General features: G+C 37.2%; 1 protein-coding gene and 1 non-coding gene across 4 annotated transcripts in view; both read left to right on the top strand.

Moving 5' to 3' along the window:
• The window catches only part of HTR1F (5-hydroxytryptamine receptor 1F), a 132,521-nt gene that overhangs the window by 70,750 nt on the left and 38,355 nt on the right, over positions 1 to 23,416 (top strand). The window lies entirely within an intron of this gene.
• Positions 3,984 to 4,088, top strand: LOC118758933 (U6 spliceosomal RNA). Its single transcript, XR_004995882.2, has one exon. It is a non-coding gene; the product is annotated as a U6 spliceosomal RNA (small nuclear RNA).

Here is a 23,416-nt window from a genome sequence, read left to right on the forward strand (position 1 = left end):
TACAGATTAGATAGAAGTAATTGGTATTTGGGCCTGGCATGGTGGCCTAGTGGCTAAAGTCCTCGCCTTGAACACGCCCAGATCCCATATGGATGCCGGTTTTAATCCCGGTGGCCACACTTCCAATCCAGCTCCCTGCTTGTGACCTGGGAAAGCAGTAGAGGATGACCCAAAGCCTTGGGACCCTGCACCCACATGGGACACCCGGAAGAGGAAGCTCCTGGCTCCTGGCTTTGGATTGGCCCAGCTCCAGCCATTGTGGCTGCTTGGGGAGTGAACCATTGGACAGAAGGTCTTCCTCTCTCTTTCCTCCTCTCTGTATATCTGCCTTTCCAATAAAAATAAATAAATCTTTTTAAAAAGATACATTCCATGAAATAATAATTAATAATTTCCCTAACATGGAAAGAAATGAGAAAACAAAACACAGAAAGGGAACAGAATGCCAAATAGATTCAACCAGTCCTCTACAGGACATATCACAATCAAGCTCTTATAGGTTGAATGTAAAGAAAATAAACTTAAAATATACACATGATAAAAGTCAATTAACTTTTACAGGAACTCCAATTAGACTCACAGCTGACCTCTCAAAGGAAACCCTGCAGGCCAGAGACACTGGAGTGACATATTAGAGATCAAAAAGAAAAAAAGTCAGCCCAGAGTAACATAATCAGCAAAAGTTTCCTTTGTATTTACAAATTAAATTAAATACTTCCAAAACAATACTCCCATCAAACTATTAGCGGAAGACATAAGAAGCACATGCTAAGCCACGGAAGAACTGACTTCCAGCTCAATACATTACACTTTTCTTATCAGTAAAATAATACTGACTTAGCATCCCATGGGTTCCAGCCAAACAGGCATTGATAAATACTTCTTAAAAAAAAAACACCAAAAGCACAGGCAGTCAAAGTCAAAATAAACAAATGGACCAAGACAAACTAAGAACTGTACAGCAAAGGAAACAGTCAACAAAGCAAAGAAACAGCTGACACAATGGGAGAAAATCTTTTCACACTGCACAACAGATAGGAGAATAATATGCAAGATCTACAAAGAGATTCAGAAATTCAATAGCAGCAAAATAGATAACCCTTAAAGAAATGGATGAAGGAAATGAGCAGGCATTAAAAAAAAAAGTGACTAATATACATATGAAAAAATGTTCATGCTCCCTAAGCTCTTAGAGAAGTACAAATAGAAACCACATTGAGGGGCCCGACGGCATGGCCTAGTGGCTAAGGTCCTTGCCTTGCATTCGCCCCGGGATCCCATGTGGGCGCCAGTTCTAGTCCCAGCAGCTCCACTTCCCATCCAGCTCCCTGCTTGTGGCCAGGGAAAGCAGTCGAGGACGGCCCAAAGCATTGGGACACTGCACCCGCATGGGAGACCCAGAAGTTCCTGGTTCCTGGCTTTATATTGGCTCAGTTCTGGCCGTTGCGGCTCACTTGGGGAGTGAATCATCTGATGGAAGATCTTCCTCTCTGTCTCTCCTCTCTGTATATCTGACTTTGTAATAAAAATAAATAAATCTTTTTTAAAAAAGTGGAACGGATAAAGAAATGATGGAACATCTACTCCATGTGATACAACTCAGCCATTAAATATAATTTGATTTTCATAGACATCCATAGGATGCTTCACAAATAAATGAAATGTCAGTGTAAAAAAAAAAATGGAATTCTACCATTTGAAACAAAATGGTCCCAACTAGAGATCATTATGCTCAGTGAAATAAGCCAATCTCAAAAGATAAATATATGTTCTCTCTGATATAAAGCAACCTTCTTGAAAAATATATAATAGATATCTTAGTAAACATGTATGCACATAATTTAACTTAGAGTAACTGTGTAATGGAAATTAGCATACTTGAAAGTTAAGATGCATCGCATCATACATCTTTACACCTAAATAAAAGGAAGACTACTATGAAATAGTACCTTGACAATCAGATACTAGACTTTCTACCATTGTCTATTCTACAATGCCATGATACACTTAAATAGCAGAATATTGGGTTTGTGACTGTTGCTGAAGGACTATACTATTATAATAATATGGGGGAAACCGATGTGGAAGAAGGATAATGGAGAGTGTGATAAGGGAGGGGGAATCCCTATACCTATAAAATCATATCACTGAAAATATAAATTTTTAAAACTAGTAAAAGAAATAAATAAATTTAAAATGTATAAATTACTAAAGAAAAAAATTAACTGTTCTAGAGCAGTTAATCAAGGAGAGTGGGTACAACCTTAGAGCATGCATGCATGACTCAGATTGTTCATTGTCAACCACTGTGAAGAGCTTGTGGGGTCTGCGGTGGAGTTTCCCAGGCACTGCTCTCGCAATAAGCCTTATGGAATGTTAAATGCCTAATTGAAGCTAGAAGGGTTGTTGAAAATTATTCTCAGCAGAAGAGTGATAGCACAAAGAGAACATTTGCCATCTTCAACTGAAATCAAACTCTTATTCTTACTCATAGTTTTGTTTAAAAATGTGGCAGAGACTATGTTTGGGATATGCAGGTTATATCTGGGGAGAAATGAAGCACTGTGCTTTCAGATCAGCTATTTTTGGTTGATCTTTTTTTTCTGTTAGTGTTGGTCTGTCTACATGAACCCATACAGGATAGATGGATGGATAGATAGATGATAGATAAATGATAGATAGATAGATAGATAGATAACTCTGTTTACAGGAAAAATTATTTTCAAAACAACATTCTCTTAAACTACTACCTAGAATTAAATTTCATATCAAATTCTTAAAGCATTCAGCTATGGTATGTGCACACACATGTATATGCAGATTAAGGAGTACCTGCCTATTTGGAGGTGGAGAAATGAGATAGAAAACAAATGCGATAAAAATCAGAAATCATTGAATTTCCCTCTAATTCTGTAATCTTCCAAGTGAAAAATTTAATCAGAGACATCAAATTCACCTTGATGGAAGTGCCCACTGAAATTGTAATAACTGAGAAAGGCAATATTTTGGCATAAAGATATATTTTATAAACAATTAAAGGAGAAATATATAATTATTAAATACATTGAGAGTGAGGGAAAAACGTTGAGACAAACTTTATAAGCAATACAAGTCAAAAATTCGGTCTAAAGGCAAAGATGTCATCAAGAAAGCTGATTATTGAATTATTTTAGAAATGTAATAGTAAGCAATTAGTGGTTATAAGCATAGATTCTGAAGTCCATCTCTTGATCTTAAAACCTAATTTCATTTAAACTCTGTCAGCTATTTTATGTAAATCAGGAAGGATAAAAATATATACCTGAAGGTTGCTGTAAGGATTAAATGAGATAATGAGCTTAACTAATTTAGCATAATACTTAGTACAAAAGAAGTATCCATGAAGTGTTATCATCCGTAATTATTTCAGAAGGAATACAGGAGCTATATTTATCAAATTTTAAATAACTAAATTTACAACACAAAAAATCGTATTTTTATCTTACCACTGTCATTTATCCAATTATAATAGAAGACTTTCATTTGTACATTTTAGGTTGTTAAAAGATTTTGAGTATTCTAAAACACAAAGGATCTAATTCTATCAAGTTAAGCCTAGGGAACATCTTTTTCACCTCCAAATTATAGCAGATTCTCTAACTGAAAAAATGTAAAACTTAAAAAAGAATCTAACACATTTAGGTTTAAAATGCTACCAGGAGAATGTGAAACAGTTAATAGGTTCTTTAAAACAAGGCTATTTTTATTATATTCAGATTATAAAAAAATACTTTCTTGTTTCTTTCATATAAACTATCTTTGGTAATCTGACAAATATTACTTAATTATTGAATGACTGGATACCAGTACACTAAGTAATTGCCAGCCTGCTAATTATAGCAACTGAAAAGTTTGATAGGGAATGAAATGAATAATTTGTGATTTAGACATCATAGTCCTTGAATTTAGAATGCGAGATACCTATGTAGAAAATGTATTGTGGTGCTCACTTAGACTGTGCATATACTGAAATTAGAATGATACAGAGAAGATTAGCATGGCCCCTGCACAAGGATGACATGCAAATTCATGTACTATTCCATATTTTTTAAAATAAGAAAATGTATTGTGGATTTCATTAAAGTGACAAATGTACCTTTTCAGTCATTAAAGTATCTATAGGCTCTTTCCTGATACCAAATTGTCACATGCCAACTATACCAAAGGCAGTCTTGTGATTCTAATAGAAAGTTTAGAACCCTTTATTATATATCTGTGTAACTAGACATGCACTATGTATGTACTCAGATAATACAACATAATCACATACAATACCTGTGCAGTGTGCATGCTTTAAAGACTTACATCATCCAAATCAACAATTCAAAATCTTAATTTCTTTGCTGAAGAGTTTGGTATTTGTGGTATCTAAAGAAAGCAAAAATAATTCAACACATCAAGGTACTTATAAAATGTTCTCCTACTTGCAAATCTATAATTCTGCTTTCATACTGAAGTTCACAAAATACACCAGGGAAGACAAAATATAACGCAGTTTTTAGAAAAATTCGTCCAATTCTGGACCATCATAGCAACCCCTTGAGGCAGGTAGTTTTAGACATTGGAGTCTTGAGAGCTTAATAAATGATTAAGTGTAAAAGGAGTCTCCCTTTCAGAAAAATTGCAAATGGTTTAGGTAGCTAAGCTCTCTTCCTAAAGGTGGAGCTTAGGGCCTGACCTCCTCCCTGAACTTAGAATATTGAAAGGGAAAAATAGACACTGTATAGTGAAGAAACTGGTCAAGTCACCTAAGCCAAGTAAGCAAGATTAGCATTACTCACAACACCACAAGGTCACTTGGGAAATTATTCCAATGTAAAGCCTTAAAAAATATTAAAAAAAAATAAAGTGAACACCTATGAACTGATGTTAGTGCTAGCACCAGAGTTCTCAGAAACTTTCCCTCTTGGGGTCTGTGCAGTGCCAACGATTAAAGCCACCGCCTGTGCAGCTGGCATTCCAAATGAACACTGGTTCAAGTCATGCCTGCTAATCTCTTCCACTCTGTGACTCTGTCTTACAAATAAATAAATCTTTTGAAAAAGAGAAAGCTTTCCCTCTTCAAATCAAGGATTTATTCATTACTAAGAAGAAACTTTTATGCACATATGCATAAAAGAATGTTTAAAGTTATTTATACTTCAGTTGAATGCAACAGCTTAAATTAATCTTACATCTTCAAAGAGAAATCCTAAGAAATGTATATTAAGCATTTTTTGATAAAATCATTTTCAGTCATACAATTTTTTCTTGTTTTTAAGTCAAGTGCTCAGTTGGTTTACATATTTGGCAGACTGATTTTTCCCTAAACGTAGCAACACTTAAAACCTGATTAAATAAATTCCCATAGGCTTTTTTGTTTTGTTGTTTTACATTTTATTATTATTATTATTATCATTTTATGATACAGTTCCATAGGCTCCTGGCATTTAATTTATCCCCTCCCCAATTCCCTCCTCCCCCACCTAGTTCCTCTATATCATTACTAAAATATAGTTCTTCATACACAGTCATATGTCCATCATTGCAGGCATGGACAATGGCAGAGAGTCCAGAATCCTATTGTCAAGATACAGTGAACAGTTTCATTGTAAGTCCATCTTTGTCTGGAAGTAGAAATGCATACTACATTGTATCCTCACATCTGGATGTTAGTCTCCATTTCATAGCTACTGTACATCCCTTTAAATGAAAAGTCATAATACAAAATCAACAATAGAAAGAAAAATAGAAATTTAAAATGCCATGAAGTTAAATGACATGTTACTAGATATGACAGTCTCCATTACACAACTACTATGCATCCCCTTAAATGAAAAGCCACAAAACAAAATCAACATCAGGGAGAAAAAAGAAATTAACAACACCAAGAAGTTAAATAACAACTGACTAACGTGTAGCTGAAGAAATGAAAATCAAGAACCTTCTTGAAGAAAATGATGCTACTGCATGATCTACGAGTCATTGAATGATTCAATCAGAAGAAACTGTTTTGAAGAGATGAAACAGAAAACAACAAAACCCATGTGATATAGTTTCTGCTGATTTTTGTTGCAGTGTGTCTCTTCTAGACAATAGCTGTTGTTTTGTTTTTTTAATCCAGTCTACTAATCAATGATGTTTGATTGAGCTTAAGCCATTTACATTCAGAGTTTAATATGTATGGATGGTACTTTGGTCCTGTCATTTTAGGAATGGGTTGTTCATTGGTTCAGTCTTCTGTTGTTATTTTACTGGGACATTCTTCTCATTTGCCTTTGGTTTTGTTTGGTGCTATTCCTCTTCTCTGTCAAGAGAACATCTTGAGGTATCATTTGTAGGGCAGATTTGGAAGAGGCAAATTCTTTTAACTTTTCTTTACTGTGGAAGAATTTTATTTCATTTTCAAAGGCAAAAGAAAGCTTTGCTGGATGTTATCCTAGGCCGACAATTTTTTTCTTTTAGGATCTGGAATATGTCACTCCATTCTCTTCTTGCCTGTAGAGTTTCCTGTGAGAGATCTCCTGTAAGCCATGGAACAGGGCTACAGCCTCCCCAAGTATGGACCAGAGCCCTTGCCTTAGGTTGGTCAGTGCCCGGTCCATCTTACCCATCACTGGCTGCCATCAACGCGTTGTCTGCTGCAGATGCACAAATCATACTTGGGGAGGCTGGTAACCCTGTTCCATGGCTAGGAGTATCTTTAGCTCAGTAGCAATGAGCAGACAGAAGTTCCTGGGCTTGGGAAACATTTTGCACTTACACAGGTGTTACATACATACATAAAGACATGTGATGGGGAACAAGAGGCTCTGACCATATCCCACAGCATCTGCTGTTCCTCTGCTAACAAATCAACCTGCTGTTACAACATAAGCATGCCAACCCATACGTGTTCACCTATACACTTCTGTTGTTCCATAGCTCAGGCAGTCAGTTCTACAAGCTTGTTCATGGTCTCAGCAGTCGCTGTGGTGGTGGCTGTTGACGCCAGGGCAATGCTGGCTAAATGGTCGATGTTATGCCAAAGTCTTTTATGCCTTATCATGCCAACAGAGGCCTCTCCGTTAGCCCTGACAGTCACAGGCAGGATTCCAGGCAGCCGCATGACAACAGCAGTATCACTATTGCCTTTCTTGCATGCTGTTGGATGCAGCTAACCTCGGTGCAGTTCACTTCAGAGACTTTTTCTGTATGTAAGAGAAATACAGGGGGATAACACAGGCAGACATAGGCTTAAAATTCACGGAGCTAAGGTTCACCCAAGTGAGCGAGTCCTCAATTCCAGAGGAGTGATAGAACTAATAATTTGCATAGTAATAATCGCCTCCCTTAATAAGGGAAGGGGGGATGCATGCAGTGCATGCCATTCCCCACAAAGCTGCCACTTAGAAAAGACGGGAAATATCGCGAACTTGGTGCTCATAGGAGAAAGAAAAAAAAGAGGGGTGCTTAACAATATACTAATATACTTATCTAATATATAAATGCCTAATATACTTGCTTGTCCTGTCGATCTTCCAACTCAAATGTCATCACCATGGCCAGTACCCGAGCTTTCACAAGACTCCGCAGCAGGAGCTTGCAGGACAAGCTTCTCAGGAATCCACTCAGGGCCATTTTCATTTTCTGGGAAAACACAAACCAATCCTCGCACCTATATAAGAACGGGATCTGGGCCTTACCACTGATCAGTCAAGGAATCCTTCCACATCACGTAACCCTTCTGCTCCCAAGACGGATTGCAATGATGATCTGCAGCAGACCGTCCTTCAGCACACAATGTTAGAAAATGTAAGATAAATAATACAAGATTCAAATGATCTCGGGGAGTGCTATACTCCCCCTTTTTTGTTTTAATAAGGTAATCCTTAATAGTACGGTTGGCACGTTCCATAATACCTTGTCCTTGAGGATTGCAAAGAATGCCTGTAATTAGTTGTATATGGTGGGAGGCAGCAAAATCACAAAACTTACTGCTGGTATAGTAGGGGCCATTATCAGTTTTAATAACTTTGGGAGTTCCCCAGATGGAAAAACATCCGTTGCAATGTACCAGAGCATGCCTGACTTGTTGCCCTGCCTGAGATACAGCTAGAACAAATCCAGAACAAGTATCAATAGTACCATGCACATACTTTAGTGTCCCAAACTCTGGGATGTGTGTCACGTCCATTTGCAAATAATCTTAATATAATTCAATTAACCTGATTAACTGTCTCTCTAAAACGGGAGATTAATCCGTTGACATTCTTTTTTTGTTTGGTTGGTTGGTTATACTTATACTACAACCTAACAATTTATTGATGACTTGTGAGTACACTAGGAATAATATGATCAAATATGAATGACACTGTAATAGAAAGCACAGAGGTTTCAGAGGAAACAAATCGGGTTCAAATCCCATTTCTTCCATAAAAAAAAAATCTTTTCTAAGCTTTAGTTTTCTTATCTTTTTAAAGATAATCAAATCATGGGTGACACATGATAAAGGAAAATATACAGTACAGTAAATCTTCCTTTGTGACAAGGATTATTGTAAGACTTCAAGTTATTACATACATTAGGAAATCACAGTTTACCCTCAGACAGTGCAGTGTTGTATCTTAACTTGCAAGTGCGATGATAATATTGGTTTTTCATTTCACATTAAATGGAAAGGAACATTAGAATTCAAGACTAAATGCACAAGGATTTCTATTTTATTTCCAGCAGGCTGAATTTCAGACTAATTGGTATCATTGTTGTCAATACAAAATTTTAAACAGATATTTCAATGTCTAATCAAACTGCATGAGAACCTTATTTGTCATAATCAAACACACTGTTTTCTTTTAATATTGAATCTGTTGGCTTTCTTGAGGCCTCGTAGGAATACCAAGGGGAAGCACTAAAATTTGAAATTTTTGAATTCTTACATGCCTTTTTAAAGATGGCTAAAAATATCTGGGCTATGGGAATGTTGGGGGGGGGGGAGTAATACAATTCTGAAAAGGTTGAAATTCCAAATAATTAAAAGGAGAAACAAGTTGTATTTTGTTTGGGGCTGTAGCTAATCCTGCCTCAACTGAAGGGAAAGACACTGGAGTTGCTCCTGTAAACCTTTCACAGCTGCACCGATTTAATGGCGCCGACAGCATAGGCAGCGCATAGGGCTCTATGCCTGGCCAAAACAGACTTTTGTTTGGCACACGCTCTATGGGCACATGCTCTAAGGGTGGAGGATCCTCAGAAGACTCACTTCCATCCTCTTCTCCTTCCTCCTCAGAAGAGGACCGCGAATCTTCTTCGCAAAGTTTCTCCAGACTTTGTCTGGTTTGGGGTCCCTGCTCCTTTTTTACCCTGGTTTGCAGCTCTCTCCCCCATCTAACAGATAATTTTTCAAGGAAGGGTTGCACCACTGCTTGAGGGGATGGCAAAGCACTTTTTACCAAGTGCCAGGGAAAAAAGGTGGCTACAATGAGAGCAAACCATGGGAATATTTCGCAGTTTCAACAAACTTCTGCACAGTCTTAGGGTTAGTGTTGGTGTCTTGTAACTGGAGATCTCTGATTTCTTTAATCACCTGCACTTTAGCAAGTTCTTGCCCCATGATCACTTTTTACTTATACACCTGCAAAATATTTAATTCTAAGCTTGCCTCCAGAGTTCCAGGGGGTCCCTCAGATTATCCCTCATGCCCCAGGACAGGGAGAGGGTCTGGGGATGAAGCTACATATGCCCCTGCAAAAATTTTTAATTTTAAGCTTACCTTTGTAGGTCCAAGGGTCCCTCAGATTGTCCATCATGCCATGCTCCACGTTAGACACCATTTGCTCTGACCAGCAGAGCCAGTAACATGGACAGGGAGAGGGTCTGGGGATGAAGCACTGACAGACCAGTGATGGTAGAAGTCTCTGCGAAGTCTCTCTTTATTGCACCTTCACCTCTCGTTATATACCCCCCCACAACCTCATTTATCAGGATATTGGATACAGGTGATTCCAATTAGTACAATGAGTCCAATTAGCCACAAGCCCAGTTCCTGTTCCTGCCCATGCCAACCAGTACTAATCAACTCCTTAGCCCACAACAAGTTTTGATTTCTGGCTCCTAACTTTAGATTTGTATCAATGCAGACCATGGGTGGCAACAGGTATGACTCATTAGCTGGATTCCTTCACTTCCACAAGAGCACCTGGATTAGATTTTAGTCATTAAGGGTTCAAGGAAGTTAAATAGTTTGTGGAATTCAAAAACTGTTTTAATACATGTATACTCAGAGGCAGTACTGATGAAAAGCACACAGCCTTGAAGGTCCAAATCTAAGTTTGCTTTTTACTAGTTAGATGATCCAGGATGAACTATTGGGTACTGTACTGATAACATGAAGTGAAAAAAAAATCTATCTCATAGCATTTTCATAAAAATTAGATCAGATGATAGACAGGAAATATCAAACAGAAAGGAAGAACTCCATTGAAGCTATTTTTTATCTTTTTTTTTCTAAAGATTTTTGTTTGACTGTTGGGACTTGTTTTCCCATCATGTGAAATACACCTTTGCATTAGAACAAATTCATAACATGCTCAGTAAATATAAGAAGTGAGAAATTGAGTATAACCAAGTGATTTCTCTTCTCATTGTTTTCAATCATCAACGTTAAACTGCCCATTGTGAGATTAAGTGGGTCAACATATCACATCTGTACATTTTTAAAAATCTTTATTGTGAGGGCATTTGTCATTTTTTACAAATTACTTCAAGTCAAAATCAGACATTAGTGATTTTTGGCATCTTCCTGATACTTGGCAAGTTGGGTGTAGGCATGATGTGAATCCTACCATCACAAACCAGAAAAAGAAACAGATGGGAAGAGATAACCCCTGGCAGATGGTAGATGGGGTGATGAGTAATTGATTTACAGTAGTAATGAACTGACAGCTTTCCAAAAGATGTATTTACAAGAAGAATGGTTTCAAATGCCACCTATATTGCTAAGTTATAAATACTTCCAAAAGTCAAATGGCAAAGAGAAACTTGTGAATCATTGGTGTCTTACTCTTTGGAACAGTGACATTGCCAGGGGACAGCAGCTGCCCTGCTTGCCTCGGAAGCTTGCTCTCTGTCCGCACTATGAAGCTGGAACCTGCCTGATACCTTAGCATTCTATTTTGCTCTATGACATTAACTAATAGGCTGTATCTGTTCAGTGTGAATGTTACTAGTTACAACAGTAGCCTCAGCTGCTGAGCATTTACCCAAGCCTCAGAGAAAGGACTTCCAGACCATCTATCATCTGAGTGCTGAAAGTGTGTCAGGCACTGTTCCAGGCATTTCTCCTCACATTATTAGTGTGTTGTTTCCCAAGGTAGAACACTTCTTGCATTTTTAATCAGGTAATTAACTAAAACAACACTAAATTAATCCAACTTGAAAATAGGTCCATCTCTGTCACCTTAGCAGTGATTTCCTGGCTATTATATTAAAAATTCAGGTTACAAAAATCAAAATAAATAATGAGACTACACCAATTTAAAAGGCTTTCAAGGAGCAAAGGAAATAGTCAATGAAATGCAAAGACAATCTTATTAGGAAGGATGTTTGCAAATCACGTATCTGACAAAGAAGTAATATCCTAAATGTGTAAATTCAATAGCAAGAAAATAGATAACCCAATTTAAAAATGAGCAAAGGCCCCAAAATAAACATTTTCCCAGTGACAAAAATTGGCCAACAAAGATAAGGTACTCAGTATCATTAATCATTAATCATCAGGAAAATGCAAATGGAAACCATTATTATTACAATGGTATAGTCCTTTATAAGGAGTCATAATTCCAACAGTCTCTTATTTAAGTGTGCCCTGACATTGCTGGTACAGACAATGTCAAACAGTCCAGCATCCCATTGTCTACACATTTCCAACAGTTTCAATGGGAGTCGATTTTTTGTTTGGAAGCAGGAATGAATGTTGCATTGTACCCCCACATTTGGATATGGTAGACCCCAGTACTTCATCACTATACATTTCCATAAAAGAGAAGCCATGAAACAAGGCCAACAGCTGGTATGAATTAGAACAACAGCCACAATAACCATAACAGCAATAACAACAAATTACAGCACCACGAAAAAACAAACCACTGAGTAACCAACACGTGGGTGACCAAAAGGAAACACAAAAGTCTCTTGGGAAAAATGATGCCACCCTGTAATCCATGAACAAACAATGAATTTGACAAGAAAAGAGAAGGTGTTTGCAATAAATGAAACTGAAATCAAAAACATCAAAACACATGGGATGAAGCCAAAAAAAAAAAAAAAAAAAAAAACCCAGTATGGATCAGGTTATTGAAGTTACACTTTCCATTGATGGTTTCCTTATATTAGAGAGAATGTATGGTATTTGTTCTTTTGTGATTGATTCATTTCACTGAGCATAATGGTTTCTACTTGGGACCACTTAGTTGCAAATGGCATAATTTCATTCTTCTTAACAGCTGAATAATATTCCATGGAGCAGATGTACCACAGTTTCTTTAACCACTCTTCTTTCTATTGTAGCAACATGGGGGAAATCTGTCAGGGGTGGGAGTTTCGGGGGGGTGGGGAAGCCCGGTCTATATGAAATTCCAAAATTCAAAATAAAAATATAACAAAAACATTAAAAGAGGAAAAAAAAGAAACCTATGGACTATCACCTCACAGACTTTAGGATAGACATTAGATGACAAGTACTAGCAGATATGGAGGGGAAAAAAAGAAACACTTGTTGATGAACATATGTGGGTTCAATCATAAGGCAAACAGTGTAGAAGGTCCTAAAGAAATGAAAAATAATTGAATCATCTGGGGTGGACATTTGGTCCACAGTTAAAATGCCCCTTGAGATGGCCACATCACATACTTAAAGTGCCTGGACTGGAGTCTCACTTCAATTCCAGCTTCCTGCTAACATGCTCCCTGGAAGGCAGCAGCGTATGGATGGCTCAAGCACTTAGGTGAGAGACTTGGATTGAGTCTGGGCTTCTGGCTTTAGCCTAGCCCAACCCTGACTGTTGAAGACCTTGGAGAAATTAATCAGCAAGTTGATTTCTCTCCATCTCTTTGTGTGTGTCTTTCTCTCGCTCTCCTCTTCTTCCTTTTTCTTTCAAATAAAATGAATAATATATTTCTAATAGATAGAATTACCATATGATTATATATATACATATATATCCCTTCTGAGTATATAATTCCCAAGGGAAATGAAATCAATATCTCAAGAAGATATTTTCTATATCAATCAGTAGGCCCAACACTACAATGAAACACCTAAAGAAAAGACACTAATCAGGTCACAATTTGGGAGGCTTAAAGTTCGAGGACGGGTGTTCTCATCAGTCTGACCCCCAGTGAGAGTCTAGCAATGAATGGCATCACTATAGGAACAAGTACAATAAGGAAACTGTTCATATCACAATATAGGAAACCAGAAAGAGACCCAGGACCTTCCAAGAATATTCCTCCTTACCAGGCACCACAACTTCCACAGTGCCACCAGGACAACCACACTCCAAACACACACCCCTTCAGAGACAAATCAAATCATATCCAAACCATGACATCTTCACTTTTGTGTTTATACAGCACTAGCCACAACAGCCAAGATATGGAAACACCCTACATTAAACTCACAGCATATGAATGTATATGAAATTGTGATATGTACACACAGTGGAATATAATTCTATTTTTGAGGTGACTTTTGGAGGAGAAAGGTAAATGTGGCATTTCCCCACAATTAGTGTAAATCTGAAGGACATGTGGGGGATGAAATAACAGACACAAAAGGAAAAATATTGCACAGTCTCAGTTATATGTAGAATCTGAAAAAGAGTCAAATATTTAGACAATAAAACCATGGTTACCAAGTTACTAAGTAATGCAAATGAGGAAGGAAAATAGAGGGATATAAGCTGCAGGATACTAAACAGTATTTGTGTAAACAAATAAGATTAAAGATGCACTGTACAATATGAGGACTATGGTTAGTGATAAGGTAATGTGTTCACAGACTTTTTTACTAAATAAACAGACCACATTTGTTCTTTTTTTTTTTTTCAAAGGAACTAGGTATGTTTTATTTTAAAAAAATCACAAACTCACAAGGATTATAAAGTCCTTAATTGATTGGAATAAATTCTATTTTGCGACCACATTTGTTCTTGTAACAGGGTGAGATGACTGATATGTTACTTTGTTTCATTATAATCATTTTACTTTGTGTATCTTATATCATCATGTTTACTACTTTAAATATGCATTGTCATAGAATAACCATTATCATAGAATGGAGAAGAAGGCAGTTCTCTGTCTAATTTAATCTCTGGACTCTGGTGAAGAAATAAAGATAGACTTGGCATCAAAACTGTAGCTTTAAATTTTGATCTGTTCATTCTCTTTTACACATTTATCTTAGGAAATCCCATTGTACAATAGTTTCAGCTTTCATCTGAAAAAGATTTTGAAAGAGTTTTATTTTTTTCCATGACTAGAAAGAGTTTTATCTGTATGTGTTTGTCTGTGGTGAGTTTTCAAAATATTTATAGATATTTTTGCATTGTATGTTTAGATTCCCAAGTTTTATTTTTATAATAAATAACATTGAAATTCTCTAAGGTGAGATTTCATTAAAATGGTGAGCTTCTCATTTCTGTCTCACAGAAGAATCCTTAAGATTGCACTACTGCTGAAGTTGAAAGATGCAGAGTTCATCAAATAAGGAGAATATAACTGATTATCTGAATTTTAGTTAAGCTGAAGTTTTGCTTTTAGAATGTTCCACTGTGATAAGGAATATTTTTTTAAAAGATTTATTATTATTGGAAAGCTGGATATACAGAGAGGAGGAGAGACAGAGAGGAAGATCTTCCATCCGATAATTCACTCCCCAAGTGACCACAATGGCCAGTGCGCGCCGATCCGATGCCGGGAACCAGGAACCTCTTCTAGGTCTCCCACGCGGGTGCAGGGTCCCAAAGATAAGCAATATTTTAGTCAAGCTTTTCTTTAAATTGAAGATTCAGTTTTCCTGAGAATTAAATTAACATGATACTGGTGTGAAATATGAGTGTTGTTCAGATATGTAAATAAGAATGTGAAAGTCCCTTACACATCACTTCCAGAAAACTAGCCATTATTAATCATTTGACTCAATACTTACGTTATTTATTTCTCTAAGTTGAATTCCTCAGTGGAGTTTGTGAATGACATGTGAGTCATTTTTTATAATACCCCCACTAAAAATATTCTTCTTTTAACAGACCACATGTTAGTTCAGAGAGGGGGTTTGTTCAATCTTGCTCTGTCTTCCTACATCATTCTAAAGCTTTTATTGATATCTCATCTCCTATTAGAATTTTTACCTACCCATCTCAAACCAGCAATATAATCCTTAGATATTTGTGCATGTTTATGATGTTTATCACATTATGTTACAGTTGGATTTTATGTTGTAAAATATGGAATGTAAGCCTGATTCAGGTTAAAAATCAGTTAATGAATGAGTGAAATAAGTAGATCTATAAATCATTGGATAAAATGATAGATGAGAAGCACATGAATACATGGATTGTTGAGAATTGTAAGTGAAATGGATTGAGATTCTCCTTAATTTTTTTTTTAACCAGGGAATAAAATGGGCTAAAAACAAAACATGAAATGAAAGGAGCCAAATTAAAACACGTGATAAGGTCTCAGTCATATCAAGGGAGATATTTGTGCAATGCTAGAATTATGAAAATGATAGTGCCCAAGATATATGTTAAATTTTCTAGCCCTAGTCCCTCATTTTACACTTACAACAAATGAGGCCCAGGAAATATGTAACCACCTGAGGCCTTGAGTAAATTTCTCAGTTAATCTTACTCAAAACCCATGCAGACAGGCCCGGCGGCGTGGCCTAGCGGCTAAAGTCCTCGCCTTGAAAGCCCCGGGATCCCATGTGGGCGCCGGTTCTAATCCCGAAAGCTCCACTTCCCATCCAGCCCCCTGCTTGTGGCCTAGGAAAGCAGTTGAGGATGGCCCAATGCATTAGGAAACTGCACCCGCATGGGAGACCCGGAAGAGGTTCCAGGTTCCCGGCATCGGATTGGCGCAGCACCAGCCCATTGCGGCTCACTGGGGGAGTGAACCATCAGACGGAAGATCTTCCTCTCTGTCTCTCCTCCTCTCTGTATATCTGGCTGTAATAAAATGAATAAATCTTTAAAAAAAAAACCATGCAGATGTTTTTCCTACAAGTTACAGAAGAATAGACAGGAATAAATTAGCATATGTCTTAAAATTGTAATCCATGCTTCATGAAATTATTCCTAATATTAAGGTAGTAGGTGATTGCAATATTATTCGCTTTTATAACACTGTAAATTTTATTAACAAAAATACTGATATTAAAAGTGAATTAACTGTTTCTTTGAAGTCCTCCCTTTATTTGGAATAATACTGCATACTGCAATGTATCTTCGCTTTCCAATATGCTAGTCACCATTATACTGTGCAATTATGGGAATATATGTATACACTTGATTATTTATATATATTTATTTTGTACTTTACTTGAAGGCTGCCTTATATTAGAAAGAACATGTGGTATTTGTCATTTTGTTAAATATGTCTTGGCAATATGATCCAGATCCTCTACCTTTGCCTATCCCTACATTGGCATGAAATACTTAATAGCAAAAAGTTGAACTTGTAACTGTTAATAGAGGACTGTATTATTGTGATAATATGGAGGGAAATGCAGGGAAGGGAAAGCATGAAGGGAGGAAGTGGAGGAGAGGAAGGAATACCTATACCTACAAAACTGTAGCATGAAAAACAATAATGATAAAGTTTTAAATGATTTTTCCATTCAAAAATATAAAATTGACATCTAATTGTGCAAGACTAAGTTAATGTAGCTAGTAGATACGGTAGCTTACTGTTTTTTCTTGATTAATTACTTTTACCTACTTTTTAGCAGTTTTTAATTTACTTCCAAATAACATTATATTCATTCACTCCTCCCTTAGTTAGAAGCTTGCTGAAATTATTCTTCTAAGAAATATGGCAGGGTTAGTCCTCTGGCATTGTGATCTAAACCTCCAATTTGCACCTGTGGCAATCCACATGGGCACCAGCTCACGGCCTATTTCTCTTCCAGTTTATCTCCCTGCTTATGACCTAGGAAAGCAGTGGAGGAGGATGGCTGAAGTCCTTTGGCCTGGGCAGCCACGTGAGAAAACAAGAAGCTGCTGGATCCCATCTTTGAATCAGCTCAGCACCAGCTTTTGCAACCATCTGGGGAGTGAACCTGTGTATAGAAGAATTTCCTCTCCATGTCTCTCCTTTCTTTGCAAAATTTGCCTTGCAAATAAAAATAAATCTTTAAAAATACATATGGCTTAGTAGTAAGTTCGAGAAATTCAATTTTTTTAAGGTTTATTTATTTTTACTGGAAAAGCAGATTTACAGAGAAAAGTAGAGACAGAGAGAAATGTTCCATGCACTGGTTCACTCCCAAGAGGCCACAACAGCAGGGACTGAGGTGATCTGGAGCCAGGAACCAGGAGATTTTTCCAGGTCTCCCAGTTGGTGGCAGGTCCCAAAGCTTTGTGTCATCGTCTACTTTTCCCAGGCCACAGGCATGGAGCTGGATAGGAAGTGGAGGAGGTGGGGTATGAACAGATGCGCATATAGAATACAGAGAGGAAAAGAAAGAGAACAGGACAGAGAGAGCCAGTGGATCCTTCCCTAAATGCCCATGGCAGCTGGAACTGGGCCAGAGCAAAGCCAGGAAGTAGGAACTCAGTGCAGGATTCACATTGAGTGGCAGGAACCCAATTATGGGGATCTCATCTGCTGCCTCCCAGAATGTGCACTGGCAAGAAGCTGGGATCTGAAGTGGATCCAGGACTCAGTACAGGCACTTCCATGTGGGATATGTGTATCCCAAGTGGCACTTTAATGACTGAGCCAAATAGCAACGCCACAGTGTTTTATAAAGGCACAGTTGAATATTGAAGCCTCACTTACATGTTGATTATGAAATAAAACATTTGCTTTCAGTTGTGGTCTTTCCTTCCTGATAAATAGAGTTAGTGCCTTGGATGGGAAATATTTCCATTTTTCTTCTAAGAAATATGGAATATACTTAAGGTAGTCCAGGAACTAAGCACTCACTTTAAATTTTCTGTAACAACAAATTTTGAATTTCTATGGCCCTTTTTTTAGCCTTACAAAATTCCCATTTAAAATTTAAATAACTCAAATAGATACTGTATTTCAATAACACTTGCAAAGGAAGATAATGTGTTTAGAAAAAAAATTCTCAATCTCAAATATGAAGTGTTCTTTATCTGGATGTCATCAACAATGTTAATTACATATCATGTTTTCAAGTCTTTACTTTGACCACAAAAATACTATCAACATTTTTCCATTGCTTCAGCTTTTTAAAATGTCCTCAATTGGGGCCAGCACCATAGCTCAATAAGCTAAACCTCCATCCTACAGTGCCAGCCTCCCATATGGGTGCCAGTTCTTGTCCTGGCCACTCCACTTCCCATCCAATAAAGTAGTAATGGATGGCCGAGGTCCTTGGTACCCTCCATGTGGGAGACCCGGAAAAAGCTTCTGGCTCCTGACTTAGGATCAGCTCAACCCCAGCCACTGTAGTCATTGAAAGAGTGAGCCAGCAGGTAGAAGATCTTTCTCTCTGTCTCCCCCATCTCTCTTTCAAATAAAAATAAATAACTTTTTAAAACGTTCTCAATTATCTCTTCGTGATAGCTACTTTCTTAATCTTTTTAGTTGTCATAAAATGGAAAACAGCTGGAAACATTTTAATTTATGAAAGACTTATTACTATATGTTTATAAAATATAAAGCTCAGGTAAGAAATATAATTTTAGAACTTTTTATACTGTATTTTTTAAGGATTTATATTCTTTATTTGAAAATCAGAATTAGAAAGTGCGAGCAGGAGAGGCAGAGATGGAGGGGTCTTGCTTCAGCAGGTTCATTCTCCAAATAACTGCAACAGCCAGGACTGGGCCAGGCTAAACGCAGATGACAGGAGCTTCCTCCAGGTCTCCCATATCAGCACAGGGTCCTAGCACATGGACCATCTTCCACTGCTTGCCCAGTAACATTATTAATGGAGAGCTGGATCAAAAGTGAAGCAGCCAAAATTGGAACTGGTGCCTACATAGGATACTAGTGCTGAACAAGTGGCTTCACCTACTAAGTCATAGCACCAGCCCCTATATGTATATTTTTTTTAAAAAAACTACCACAAATACGTGAAATATGGCAATCTATTGAGTGTAGTTGCAGAAAATGCATCACTGAATCAAAGAAATGAAAACTCACGTGCTCAATTATCTATACTACCAAAAAAATATATAGGGCAAAACAAATAAGTTTAATTCACAGGATGTTAAGTGGTGATAAATGGTGTAAAAAATGGAGACGATAAGGATAGAGAGTAGCATACTCTTATTTAAGCACTCCATCAGAGGAAGCCTCATGGATGCAAGACAAATTAAGCCTCACAGATACAAAAAGACAGAACTTTAAAGAGTGAATCAATGATGTGCTCCTGTTTATGTTCAGAGAATTGCAAGGAAGCCTTCATAGCTGGAGTTAGGTGGTTGTCTTGGTCCATTTTCTGTTGATATTCTGGAATACCTAGGTGATTTACAAAGAATACAGGGGTATTTTGACTCACAATTCTGGAAGCTGGGAAGTTCAGTAGTGTGCCTCACCATCTCCTCAGTTTCTTAGAAGGGCCAGAGCAAAACAGATGGGAAACAAGCACATGCAAAGACAAGTAAAAGGAACAGCCACACTTTATGATACCTTGATCACACAGTAACAGGCCCAGATGAAGGTGATAATGTACTTCCTCAGGAATAGCAGTAGGGCCACCAAGAGGGGTCAGTTAAACACCTTGAAAAGGCCAGCACAGTGCAAGTTTGAATCCTGGCTGCTCCACTTCCAATCCCGCTGCCTGCTGATGTTTCTGTGAGAACAGCAGATGATGATTCAGGTACTTGGGACCCTGTGACAAACATGAGAGACTTAGGTCCAACTTCAGCTAAGTACCTGCAATCATAAAATATTTGAGGACTGAATCATGATAGAAAATATTTCTCTCTTTCTCTCCCTTTTGAGTAAGTAAATCTTAAAAACAAGAAAAGAAGAGGCCAGCACAATGGCTGATGTGGCTAATCCACCACCTCCAAGTGCTGGCATCCCATGTGAGTGCCAGTTCGTGTCCCGGCTGCTACATTTCCAGTCCAGCTCCCTGCTGAGCCAATCCAAAGCCAGGATCCAAGAGCTTCTTTTAGGTCTCCTGAATGGTGCAGGGTCCCAAGGCTTTGAATCATCATCTGCTGCTTTCAGGCCACAAGGAAGGAAATGAACGGGAAGTCAAACATCCATGACATGAACTAGAGCCTATATGGGATCTGTGCTCTTGAAAGAGAAGGATTTAGCCAATTGAGCTATTGCACCAGACCTGAGGTGTGTTTCCGAGTTGCACTGGGTGCACTGGGTGAACAAAGGAAGTTTATACAGAGAACACTTAAATTTTTTCAAGAAAAGGGGGATTTAAAAGATGTTTGCTTTGGTGCAAAAACCTTTGAAATCTATGCACGGTTTTTTTCCTAATACTTACCATGAACTCCCTCGTATGCATGGATTTTATTTTTTTCACAAAAGTGTCCTTCTCTTAGTTCTCTTTTCCATGAAGTTTTGAAGCTCTTTCATACCTATCCAATGATTTTAATCATACGAAGTAGAAATATCAACAGACTGATCGAGATGAATGGAGATCAGCGTGGTGGTGACCTCCGTTTGCTGTAAGAGCAGTAGTGTCTACGAGGTACATACTGGATCTGTCTTAGTGCTCAAAATGTCCTACCCGTTGCTCTGATTGGTTGGCTGTGGTATGTTCCAGTCAGGAAAGTGGATGAGGCTGTGAACTGATGATTATGCAGTTTTCTATATAATTTTACTCTTTGGTTATTAAAAAATGAGGAAAAATGTGTATAATCTTCTTTGCCATGATCATTTGAATATGTATGTAGCCATCACCCATGAAGCATAAATAATTATTGACTTAAAATTAGCGTGCTATAGACTTATTGAATTTTGAGTCCCATCTATGGTTGCATTGGCAGGACCAAAGCAAATGATAGCCCATGTGCTAGACATTCCCACCTGATCTCTATACCAAATGTGATTTTTTTTTCCTCTATCATCAACACTCTTGTGTTTTTTAAAGCATTGATAATTTCTTTTTCTTCGTGGATATAGAAATTAAAAGATTTTGGAGTGAGAAAAGTTTTTTATTGGGACTGTATGAAACAATAAGTGCTGTTATAAGCCAAAAAAACCTCGGCAGTATTTGATCATATTGATTACCATTGCAATAAGTTTTTCAAAAGAATTTCTTTCAAAGAACATGGTTAGTGATAGTCTATGTTTGACTTTGAGTATGACAGCAAGGAGGACTCAATAGTGTAACTTTTCTTAAAGACTTCTTATTTAGCTAAAGTGGAAACTATTTACTTCTTCCTTCAAGAAATCAGTACAGGAATAACAAATTTTAGAGCTTTAATATAAAATAGTAAAGATTAAACCGTTCCACCTAGGAGAGAGGGTTGGGTGATAAACAGCCAGGAAACTGGGATATACTGTTTGCTCAAGTCAAGACAAAGGTGATTTTTGGAAGCAGAAAGATGATACGGGGCTGAAGAGAAAACAAGGGCTTCATGACACCTGGCAAGTTCTCATTTCTTAATCTGAATGGAGGTTATCAGGAAATTTACCTTATAAGAATTCACTGAAGTATACATTTTTTTGTTAGTGACTCCACTCACCAGAAAAAGTTTGTCAAAAATTTTTCCACTTTCTGTTTGATGTTATGGAAAAAAAGCATTCTGGTTTGAGCATGCCTGAGATTTTGTTCAGCAAGTTTACAGTTAAGTAAATGTCACAATCCATTGAAAGAAAAAGTTAATGAAATTTTGAATCAAATGATTTGAATACAGCAAAAAGTGAAATTAAAATTAACAATAAGGCCTTGCAGTTAAGACACCCATGTCCTATATTTTACTGTCTGGGGTTAATTTCTACTTTCAGCTCCAATTCCAGATCCGGGGTGACAGCAGGTGGTCATGCATGTTGTTGGGCTCCCTGCAACACATGGAGATGTATTGACTTCTTGGTTCCTAGATGTAGCTCATCCCATTTTGGCCCTTCTCTGGGGAAGTGAACCAGCACATGGGAGTGCTCTCTCTCTTTCTCTGCTTCTCAAGGAAGTGAAAATAAAAATGAGTTGCCTCAAAAATTTGATTTAAAAATTCTGAAGCTAGTAAAAATTCACCAGATTCTGTGAAAGTAAAAGCCACAATGACCACTTGTTCTAGAAGCCTCTACACTTTGTTTGCCATAATAACACACTGCTCTAGGTTAGGAGTTGTGTGGAATAATTATTAAAGTAGAGAATCTACAGTTTAGGAAAGTAAGGAAAGTGAACATTGCTTACATAAACAAAGGTGAGGGAGAAAAGCAAAATTATTATAGTAGAATTAAATACAGATAAATAATATGATTTGTGACTGGGGAGATATTTTCCCAGCATGAAAACAATGAAATAGCAAAAGCATGGACTTTAGTTAAGATTTTTAACAAAAATGAGCTATTAATAGACTGATTATGTATCAGAATACAAATTAAAGTTTTGGAAGCAATCTCAAAGTGAGTGTTGAATGTACACTTTGACCTGATATTTCCATATCAATCCTTTTTCTTAAGGTAATACTCAGAATTGGGAAAATTCTTCTTTCAGTTATTTCCAGAAGTATCATGCCAACACATTTGGAACAAAACGTATAATTCGCAACTTCTCGAAAAAGCGATTTTCCATCAGAGATTTTTCACAAGTTGTTACTTGAAATGTTGCATTATATTCCTACAAATCCTGGATGAGATATTCTGATTCAGTGATACTTTATATAGCACAGTTCAATCAATGCTATTTTAAGTAAGCAGAAAGAATTAGATAACTGTCTTAAAATAAAAATCCAGTAACTCTTATGATTTGTGAAAAATAACCATATTCCTATTATTGAATTATGATTACAAAATGTTTGTGTAGCTTGTTAGAGTCAACTGGTCAAGGCAGTTTTGTCTGTAACATGACCCTGGAAAATTCTGATTCCTTTATGTAAATGCATGCTTTTTTAAATTCTCCATTTGGGAAAATAACACAGTAATATTTTAAATATTGCTAATTTAATTAGTTTCTAAATGCAGTCTACTAATTTAAATGTATTTTGAAGCTATAACATAGTTGTTATGTTCTTAATAAAATTATATT

This window comes from Ochotona princeps, chromosome 3, assembly GCF_030435755.1.
Source record: "Ochotona princeps isolate mOchPri1 chromosome 3, mOchPri1.hap1, whole genome shotgun sequence".
Taxonomy (NCBI): domain Eukaryota; kingdom Metazoa; phylum Chordata; class Mammalia; order Lagomorpha; family Ochotonidae; genus Ochotona; species Ochotona princeps.